Source organism: Paroedura picta, chromosome 5 (genome assembly GCF_049243985.1).
Source record: "Paroedura picta isolate Pp20150507F chromosome 5, Ppicta_v3.0, whole genome shotgun sequence".
NCBI classification, from domain to species: domain Eukaryota; kingdom Metazoa; phylum Chordata; class Lepidosauria; order Squamata; family Gekkonidae; genus Paroedura; species Paroedura picta.
The window spans coordinates 28,979,307-28,990,297 of record NC_135373.1 but is presented as its reverse complement, the minus strand read 5'-3'; the positions used below and the strand labels follow the sequence as shown (position 1 = coordinate 28,990,297).

The window sequence follows — 10,991 nt, the reverse complement described above, 5'->3', positions numbered from 1 at the left end:
GCCCGCTCGAGCCACGCCCACCCCCGCGGCATGCTGGGAGATGGAGTCCGGGCCCGCCGCCGCGAGGCGCCGAGCGACCTGCTGGGATGCCTCAATGTAGGCGAGCCTCTTGAAAAACGCGGGAAAGTCTAAGTATGAACGAGGGAGCCTCGTGGCCTCTTAACTAGTAATTAATTTATTACAGCACACGCTTGCGTAAAGTAGGAGAAATGCTTGTTTTAAAGGGGTCAGCCACAAAACTCCTCAGCAAATTTATGCCAGAATGAGGGAGAAAAATCCCCCAAGGCTGCTGTTTTTTTTATGTTTGCCTCAAACTACTATGGCTACCTCTCTCAAATCGCTCTTTTCACGTGATTAATATAGCTGGTGTCCAAGAGGAAAAGACACTTTCCTGTGGACTTCAAAAAGCTAGGAGGCTACTTTGTCTGGTTGTAGCTTGATTTTTTTTGGGGGGGGGGTGAAAAAAATGTCTCTGGGACAGGCTGGAACGGGCATTAAACAAATAATAGTCCGGCAAAAAACCGTGGGACGTATTAAAGGCTCCCCAGAACAATATTCTAGAACGGGTAGTCAACCTGTGGTCCTCCAGATGTTCATGGACTACAATTCCCATGAGCCCCTGCCAGCAAATGCTCTAGAACTCTAAATGCTGACATAGCTTATGCTTACTTGTAGCTCCTCATCCCAGGATACCCCCCTATGTGCCCAGCAAGTCTTGTGAAGCCTCACATTCCTGGGAGAGGTTCCTGTGAATTTGAAGCCGCTAGTTGGCCTGGGGTTTGTTCTGTCCACTCCTGAACCCATGAGCAAAAACTACCCAGCACCTCTCTGGAACCCTCGGCTCAGTTTGGAATGCCGCCACTTAACTGGAATACTTCTTCCCTTTCCCCCCCGTTCTGGAGGCATTTTGGCCTGGAAAGGGTCAATCTGTGCACAAGACTTCTATGATTTGATTCCCAAAATATGGTTCTGGAGTGTATCCCACTGAGGTACTGTGGTTTGTTTAATGCCGATTTTGGCGTGTTCTGGAGGTATTTTGACCCCAAAAGTTTATGTGCACAATATATATTTTGGCTCCAAACAGGTTAATGTGCACAATATTTCTGTGTTAGGAGTTCCAAAGTATTGTTCTGGAGTGCCTTAAATATGTTCCACTTCTTTTTGAGGTACTATTATTTCTTTAATGCCTGTTCCAGTTGTTCCAAGATGTTCCATAGACATTTTGGCCTGTAAAGGATTAATAAAGGTGTGGGAGGTCCACTTTTTCATTTCTAAAATATTGTTCTTGTGTGTCTCTGTTATGCATTCCCCCCCCTCTTTTTTTGCAGTACTGTTGTTTGTTTTATGCCTATTCTGAGGTGTTCCAGAAGCATTTTGGCTCAGAAGGGGTTAATAAAAAGGTGAGACTTGCACTTATTCATTTCTGAAATATTGTTCTCAAGTGTCTGTAATGCATCCCACTTTTTAAGGGCACTGTTGTTTGATTAATGCCTGTCCCGGGGTGATCTGAACACTTTTTGTCCTGGTAAGGGTTAATTAAGAGCCTCTTGTGGTGCAGAGTGGTAAGGCAGCAGAAATGCTGTCTGAAGCTGTCTGCCCATGAGGCTGGGAGTTCAATCCCAGCAGCCAGTTGAAGGTTGACTCAGCCTTCCATCCTTCCGAGGTGGGTAAAATGAGTGCCCAGCTTGCTGGAGGGTAAATGGTAATGACTGGGGAAGGCACTGGCAAACCACCCCGTATTGAGTCTGCCATGAAAACGCTAGAGGGCGTCACCCCAAGGGTCAGGCATGACCCAGTGCTTGCACAGAGGATACCTTTACCTTTTTAAGGGTTAATAAAGGTGCTTGATTTCTGCCTTTTCATTTCCAAAATATTGTTTCCAAGTGCCCATAATGTACCCTGCATGGTCGGAGCTGAATTTCTTGTTTGGCAGCAGACCATGAGCAGTTCTACTTGATAACAAGATGGGTGAGAAGCAGCAAACTGTATAGTTTTGAGAATAGATAACCAATTATCAGCTATCAGCTGAAACCACGTTAGACAGTGAAGATGCTGCAAAACCATGAGAATATAGAACAAAGGTGAAGACACAGATTCTGACACTTGCACAGAAGTATAATTAGGCTTATTAGCATAATAGAATCACCCCCCCCTTGGGCAGACTTAAAAGTTCATTTAAATGCACATGTGATTGTATGAAGCTATATGTTTTGTTGGAACCTGTGGAGTGAAATCCCACTGGGAGGTATTCAGCAAAGTGTGATAATTCCTGGCTTGAAGTTTGTAGTTGTGAATTAAATCTGGATCGGTAAGATTCTCCAAGTATTCTTCTGCAAAGAATCCCGAGGGAAGATGCTGTACAGGAGGAGCTCAAATCTATGATACCTTAGAAATCAGGAAGGAGCAATAGATAAAACACACTGGACTTTCTTGAGCCAGCTTGGTGTAGTGGTTAGGAGTGCCAACTTCTAATCTGGCAAGCCAGGTTTGATTCCCCACTCTTCTTCCACATGCAGCCAGCTGGGTGACCTTGGTCTTGTCATAGCACTCATAAAGCCGTTCTATCAGGGCTCTCTCAGTTTTACCTACCCCACAGGGTGTCTGTTGTAGGGAGAGGAAAGGGAAGGTGATTGTAAGCCCTCTTGAGACTCCTGGTAGAGAAAAGCAGCATATAAGAACCAACTCTTCTTCTTTTCTTAACACAGAAAATGTAATGAATGTTGGTGGGAACGGCTTGGAAGGTGCTGCAGTTTAAAAATAGTTCACCCTAAGTGACAGGTCCAATGACAATGTGAGTTTTAAAAAAACCTTAAAGTGGAAAGTATCCCTAATTTTACAAGTAACATGTCAGATCCCATGCAGTATTTAAACCAGGGGTAGTCAACCTGTGGTCCTCCAGATGTCCATGGACTATAATTCCCATGAGCCCCTACCAGCGTTTGCTGGCAGGGGCTCCTGGGAATTGTAGTCCATGGACATGTGGAGACCATAGGTTGACTACCCCTGAACCATGGGGAATCGTGGTGTCAAGAACGAATATGCAAAAAGCATTCCCTCTGTAATAGCCTTTGAGTTACATCTATTCTCCGGTGATGATGAACTGTTATGTGTTCTATTCCAAAAAACAGACCCTATTCTAAAAGACTGAGAGTGAATGGAATTCTCCAGTTTACATTTGAGCTTGTGGCCTAATAGATATTTGAAATATGTGTGGTGTTTGCCTGATTTCTTCATATACTTTGATCACTGATTTATTATATTACTTTTGTACAATGGAAGTTTTTATATTGTAGGAATATATATCTTTATAAGACGTTTATGGAAGAAAGGGAAGAAACTTTATGGAAGAAAGTTATATAAGAAAGTGACTGAGGTAAGTTGGAAGTAACTTCTTGAATACTCTATACACATTTTGGGTAAAAAGGTAACGGTATCCCCTGTGCAAGCACCGAGTCATGTCTGACCCTTGGGGTGACGCCCTCTATCGTTTTATTGGCAGACTGAATACGGGGTGGTTTGCCATAATGTTGGGTGGTCCCGACATTAGATCTTGGCTCTCTGGGTTCATCTGAATGATCTGATTGCCTCATTCCCATATTAGCAACCTGATGTCCCCTGGCTAACGTGGGGCGGTTTTGGGGGGTTAGTCGGGTTAGTTAGTGCTTGCCTGTTGCCTAACATCGATAGTGTGAATTGGTTTTAATGGTTTTAACTATGGGTTTTATTGTAATTTTTATTGTGTAAACCGCCGTGAGCCTAAGGGAATGGTGGAATAAAAGTTTAATAATAATAATAATTCCCTTCCCCAGTCATTACCGTTTTACCCCCCCCAGCAAGCAAGTTGGATAATCATTTTACCGACCTCGGAAGGATGGAAGGCTGAGTCAACCTTGAGCTGGCTGCTGGGATTGAACTCCCCGCCTCATGGTCAGAGCTTCAGACAGCATGTTGGCTGCCTTACCACCTTTGCAACAAGAAGCTCATACATTTTGGGTACATTTTGCAATATTTGTAATAATTGTGAATAATATATGCAATTATGTACCTAGGAGCTAAGCCACTGATGAAAGCTATTGATTGGGAAAATGAGTGTGAACTTTGGCGAAGCTCCAATTTGTGTTGACTTATAAAAGACATTAAGGACACTTGACTTGTTAAAAGAACTTTATCGTACAGCACAATTTTTATTTTATATATATATATATATATAAAGATATGTGAATAGAGGGGAAAAAACAACATTTTCGAGCAGTGAACTCAGCACCTGTGACACTTGAGGGTCACATCATCGAAGGAAGACTTGTTGCCTCGGGGACACTGAGAGGACAGATGCTGATTCCTGGTCCCAAGCCCACTTCTGGTGCCAGCTGCTCCAGAGTGGGGTGCCTCCAGAACTGTTGCTCAGGCAGGCACCGCGGGCCAGGCCGGACTCCAAAATGATCATCGGACCACCCCCAAATGACACAACGTTCTGGAGACTCTCCCCTGCAGTTCTAGGCCCAAAGACTGGTTCTGACACCAGAAACATCTATTTGGAGCTCCAGAAGAAGACTGCATGCCCTCTGCACCATAAAATGAGGTTTCAACCACCACCAATTATATACTCCTACATTCAGGGAACTCTGCCCTCCGAACAGACCTATGCTGCGTCACTTCCCTAAGCCCAGTTCTTGTGCCCCTCAGTGAGGTGCCTCCAGCACCAAGATGCAAGAAATGATGTGTGGGCCAAATATGGCTTCTGATACCCAAACCTCCTGTTAGAACCACCAAAGTCCCTATTTTCCCTTGGTATCCCAGGCTTCCCCTTTCAGTCATAATTATTCGCAAGGTATTGATTGTGCTACGCAAAACCCTCTTCCATACGGAAAGTTATTTATAACTGACCAGGTGAGGCTATTGTGTTAGTGAGGTGATTGCTGGGTGGATTAAAAAGGGCTGCTGCTCGCCAGAGGCAGAGCTCAGACAACTGAGAGCACTTGGAGAAAGCTGCTGGGGAGTGCTGCTGCTGACCAATAGTTGCACTGCCTACAAGTTACAATGGACCTCCAGGACACTCATCCCATCAGCTGCAGTGAGTGTGACATGATTGTCTTCCTCCCTGAAGACAAGATGGACTACATCTGCCCCAAGTGTAAACTGGTAATACTTTTGGAGGAAAGGATTAGGGGCTAAGAAGAGAGGATTATTACTCTTACCCAAATTAAGAAAGGGGAGGAGTTCATAGACCGGAGCTGTGCAACTCGAAATAAAGAGGATACAACCAGTCTTGAAGAGGATAAGGGGATTGACCACATTACGAAACCTCTGCAGACAGTTAGGAAAAAGACTCAATGGCGTAGAGCGAGACGGTTCTCGGGACCTTTGGAGCTCCAAAATAGATTTCAGGCCCTTGCAGAGGAGGTGCAAGGGTCAACGAGGGAAGAGGTCCCAAAACAAAGTCTAAGACAAAGGGAAGAGGCCACGGGGAGAGAAGGAAATGGTGTTGAGAAGAAAAGAAAAAGGAGAGTACTGGTAATTGGAGACTCCCTGCTAAGAGGAATGGATCGCCATGTGGCTGGGCCCGACCCCCTAATCCGAGAGGTGTGTTGCTTGCCAGGGGCAAAAATTAAAGACGTTTCAGAACGGCTGCCCAAACTCCTCAAATCTACGGATCGCTACCCATTTGTGATGGTCCATGTGGGTACGAATGACATGTCCGTGAATACCATCGCTCCTATTAAAACAGACTATCAAGATCTAGGGAGGAAGCTCAAGCAAATGGGGGCACAAGTGGTATTCTCTTCAATCTTGCCTGTCAAGGGAAGAGGAATGCGTCGGGAGAGGAAGATAATGGAGGTGAATCAGTGGCTGCGTAGTTGGTGCCGGCAGGAGAGATTTGGTTTCTGGGACAATGGGATAGGCTTTCGTGAGGAAGGCCTACTAGCACCTGATGGACTGCACTTATTGAAGTTGGGGAAGAATGTGTTTGGCAGGAACCTGGGGAGATTCATCAGGAGAGCTTTAAACTGAAGGCACAAGTGGAAGGAGACGTTCAACATAGGGAGTGTAACGAAGGAGACCGATCAGGGGCAGCCCAACCAGGAAGGCCAGCTCATAGGGAACCAGAAGTAAAAGGATTCAGATGCCTTTATACTAATGCCCAAAGCATGGGCAATAAGAAGGAAGAGCTGGAACTTCTCATGCTGATGGAAAGGTATGATCTAGTAGGCATCACAGAAACTTGGTGGAATGATTCTCATGACTGGAATGTAATAGTGGATGGATATGAACTGTTCAGAAAAAACAGAATAGATCGAAGAGTTGGAGGAGTGGCACTGTATGTGAGGAAAGGGCTTACCTGTCAGGAAATTCTAGAGAAGGAGAGTATATCTACAGTGGAAAGCATCTGGGTGAAAATAAGCCAGGGGAAAACAAACAGTGTGGTGGTTGGTGTCTGCTACTGACCGCCTGACCAACGAGAGGATGTGGATGCTGCACTTTGTGAGCAGCTTGAGAAAATATCCAAGTGTCAGGACCTTGTCATGGGTGACTTCAATTTCCCAGATGTGTGCTGGGAAACAAACTCTGCAAATCGTCCTCAGTCATGCAACTTTCTGACCTGCGTGGCTGACAATTTCATTTATCAAATGGTAGAAGACCCACAAGAGGTTCAGCCATACTGGACTTAATACTGACCAGCAGGCAAGAGTTGGTGGATGAAGTGAAAGAGGTGGGGACCCTAGGGGGAAGTGACCATGTCCTCATATAATTCCTTTTGAGATGGGGAGCCAAGGAAGCTTGTAGCCAGACGTGGATGTTGGATTTTCGTAGGGCAAGCTTTAATAAACTCAGAGACATGATGAGTGTCATACTATGGACGAGAATGTTGGAAGGGAAGGGAGCATGTGAAGGGTGGGCACTACTCAAACAAGAGCTATTGCATGCTCAATCAATTACTATCCCTGAAAGATGAAAACACTGCAGGAACTCTAAGAAGCCTATTTGGATGAACAGAGAACTTCAAGAGGAACTAAGAAAGAAGAGGGAAATGGAGGGAAGGACACAGCTCTAAAGAAGAGTACCTACAGGTTACTAGGCACTGTAGATCAATCATCAGAAAGGCCAAAGCTGAGAGTGAGCTAAGATTGGCCAGGGAAGCCCACTGTAACAGATTTTTCAGTTATGTGAGGAGCAAACGTAAAGTAAAGGAGGCAATAGGCCCACTGTTGGGTGCGGATGGACAAACTCTAACACAGGATATAGAGAAAGCAGAAAGGCTCAGCGCCTATTTTACATCTGTTTTTTCCCACAGGTCAAAGGGTTTAGGCACATCTAGAGATGGCAGTAGCCAAGAGATAGTGTCTGGGTGGCAGGTTGACATGGACAGAGAGGTTGTTGAGAGGCATTTAGCAGCACTGGATGAGTTCAAATCCCCTGGGCCGGATGAAATGCACCCGAGAGTGCTCAAAGAACTTTCTAGAGAACTTGCAGAACTCTTGTCCATCATCTTTGGGACCTCTTTAAGGACTGGAGATGTCCCAGAGGACTGGAAAAGAGCAAGCGTTATTCCGATCTTCAAAAAAGGGAGGAAGGATGACCCGGGAAGCTACAGACCAGTGAGTCTGACCTCTGTTGTGGGGAAGATAATGGAGCGGATATTAAAGGGAGCGATCTGCAAACATCTGGAGGACAATTTGGTGATCCAAGGAAGTCAGCATGGATTTGTCTCCAGGTTGGTCCTGTCAGACCAACCTGGTTTCCTTTTTTGACCAAGTGACAGTTTTGCTGGATCGTGGAAATTCGGTTGATGTCGTTTACTTGGATTTTAGTAAAGCTTTTGATAAGGTTCCCCATGATGTTCTGATGGATAAATTGAAGGACTATCTGGATTTTCAGATAGTTAGGTGGATAGGGAATTGGTTAGAGAACCGCACTCAAAGAGTTGTTGTCAATGGTGTTTCATCAGACTGGAGGGAGGTGAGTAGCAGGGTACCTCAGGGCTCGGTGCTCGGTCCAGTACTTTTTAACATATTTATTAATGATCTAGATGAGGGGGTGGAAGGACTACTCATCAAGTTTGCAGATGACACGAAATTGGGAGGACTGGCAAATACTCCAGAAGATAGAGACAGAGTTCAACGAGATCTGAACACAATGGAAAAATGGGCAAATGAGAACAAGATGCCAAGGGACCAAGCCCTGTGAAGATAGGTTGAGGGACTTGGGAATGTTCAGCCTGGAGAAAAGGAGGTTGAGAGGGGACATGATAGCCCTCTTTAAGTATTTGAAAGGTTGTCATTTGGAGGAGGGCAGGATGCTGTTCCCATTGGCTGCAGAGGAAAGGACACACAGTAATGGGTTTAAACTACAAATACAACGATATAGGCTAGATATCAGGAAAAAAATTTCACAGTCAGAGTAGTTCAGCAGTGGAATAGGCTGCCTAAGGAGGTGGTGAGCTCCCCCTCACTGGCAGTCTTCAAGCAAAGGTTGGATACACACTTTTCTTGGATGCTTTAGGATGCTTAGGGCTGATCCTGCGTTGAGCAAGGGGTTGGACTAGATGGCTTACATGGGCCCTTCCAACTCTATGATTCTATGATTCTATATCATTCTTTTCAGTTTTCTGTTTCTTGAATGATTTGTCTAACATGCCGAACAAAACAGCATAAAACCCATGTGATCAATTCATCCCGAAGTGGTGTTTGCTTTGGTATCTGTAGGTTTATCATCCCCAGTCATAATGGTCTTTCTCTTTGGCCTGCCATGCCAGCAGGAACTTTCCTATTCCTGCTACCAAGGAATGTTAAATTTGTCCTTTGCTGGGTCAAAATGGTGGGAATTTTATTGGAAGGGAGCCTTGACAGCCCCAAGGAGCAATGAGCTAGTGAGGAGAATAGGGAGGAGGAACCAAGTCTAAACGAAGCCTGTATTTAAAGGTGTGTGTGTGGGGGGAAATGTTGCATCCTCCTTGACCACTGGTGGCCCCAGTGAAGCCACTGTATATGGAGGGTGAACTGAGAAATCAGAACAGCCTGTTTGTTGCAGATACCTTTTTATGAAGGCTCCCTTCTCAGCTTGGTGTTGTGGTTAGGAGTGCGGACTTCTAATCAGGCGAGTCGGGTTTGATTCCCCGCCCCCCCACATGCAGCCAGCTGGGTGACCTTGGGCTGGTCACAGCACTGATAAAGCTGTTCTGACCGAGCAGTTATATCAGGGCTCTCTCAGCCTCACCTACCTCACAAGGTGTCTGTTGTGGGGAGAGGAAAGAGAAGGTGAATGTAAGGCGTTTTGAGACTCCTTTGGGAGAGAAGAACGGCATATAAAAACCAACTCTTCTTCAGTAATATCAGGGCTCTCTCAGCCTCCCCTACCTCACAGGGGAGGTAGGGCCTGTTGTGGGGACAGGGAAGGGAAGGCAATTGTAAGCCGCTTTGAGACTCCTTCGGGTAGAGAAAAGCGGCATAGAAGATGTGGCGAAATGAGTCCTGGAGGTTGATTGGTGCTCTGCAATGGCTGCCCTGGGCCTGTGTTTTAAAATGCCTGCTAGGGGGTGGAAGGGCTGTAATTGCCTATACTTTCCAGGAGACTCAGGGAAGGGAGAGGGTCACATGCCACAATGAGAATGGGGACCTCCAGATAAAGCCAGACCTCATGGGAGGAGGCAGTCTCTCCAGGATCTCCAAGAGAGAAGGGGATCAATCTCTCCAGACAGAAGGCCCTGCTTCCCCTAGGCCGAGGGACAGGGCCTGGCCTGGCCACAAGCAGCCATCAAGGAGGTGGGTAGTGAGACTGGTAGGCAAGTGGCCACAGGAGCCTCTCCCCCTCTTCAGCAGGGAGTGCAGGGAAAGAGGAGTGTGTTTAGGCATCCATTAAGTTCATGCCCGGAGCGTGTATAAGTGCTGTGGCTTGATGTCATGTGTGCTGGAGGGGGTGTACATTTATCTATCTGAGTTTTAATAGTTTAATGAACTTGAGTTTTGCACATAACAAAACTGGTGCTCTGGACTACCTAGTCTCCTCCGCTGGGTACTACTAGTGCATTGGGAGGGCTCAGGGAAGGAAAACAAGGCAAAACTAGTTGGTTGCCAACTCTCCAGGTGGGACCCAAAGATCGATGGTATTGACTATAAAACACCAGGAGCCTAGCTGAGGGGTCTCACTGTCCCTTGGGAATAGGTATCACAGTCAGTGTGTGGTGGCAGCAACGGGCAGAAGGAGATAGGCCTCACCCAGGGAAAGAGTAGAGGGCTGGAAGAGAGCCCACAGGGTTGGCATTTGTTAAGCAGGCTTCTGGTTTCACCCCATAAGAACCAACTCTTCTTCCTGGGGGATGGGGAGGGAACTTTTAGGTTCATGACTGATATGCAACAGCAGTGCGGTGGGAAAATGGGTGTCTCCACAGAATATTGCTGAAGACAGCTCCAAGTTTGCCACCTCCTGAGCTCTTTAGTTCCTTCAGTCCATCGTATCGACGCCAGTGGCCCTTCTTTCCAGATCTGTGGAAACAAACAAAAATTGATCCTGCATGCCCACAACAAAAAGGAGAGAATATACTGACCCAAGTCAAGACCCCCCCCCCCAAAAAAAAGGGTCAAAATAATGAAAATGTGCTCAAGCCTCTGTATGGTAGAATGTAATATAAAATTAAATATTAATATTTATTAAAATTAAAAACCCAAGGCTTAAAGCATAGCCTCATTAAAATCCATGTGTATGTTCAAACTAATGCCTCCACTGACCAGACTGCCTTGATCAATGGTCAGGCATAAATAGAACAGCATATGTTTTATGTAAATGAGCTTTATGGGAGGGTGAGGTGGGTAGGTAGGTAGGTAGGTAGATAGAAACAGAAATATTAAATATACAGCAGACTCCATTACATACAATGATATAAAATCTTTGTTTAGCATAAGAAGGACCTCCCTTCTCATGCCAAAAATTATGAAGCCATTTCCTAAATCGTATGGTATTTGTCACTTACTTGTTCCCCTTTCCCAAATGGAAGCAGT

General features: G+C 45.8%; 1 long non-coding RNA gene across 1 annotated transcript in view; it reads left to right on the top strand.

The window, feature by feature from the left end:
- The first annotated feature begins 44 nt into the window (after positions 1–44).
- LOC143837307 (uncharacterized) overlaps positions 45–10,991 on the top strand; it is an 84,718-nt gene continuing 73,771 nt past the window's right edge. The window contains exons 1-3 of the long non-coding RNA XR_013230953.1: positions 45–132; positions 1,329–1,400; positions 3,294–3,373. This is a non-coding gene — a long non-coding RNA (uncharacterized LOC143837307). The remainder of the gene's footprint in view (positions 133–1,328; positions 1,401–3,293; positions 3,374–10,991) is intronic.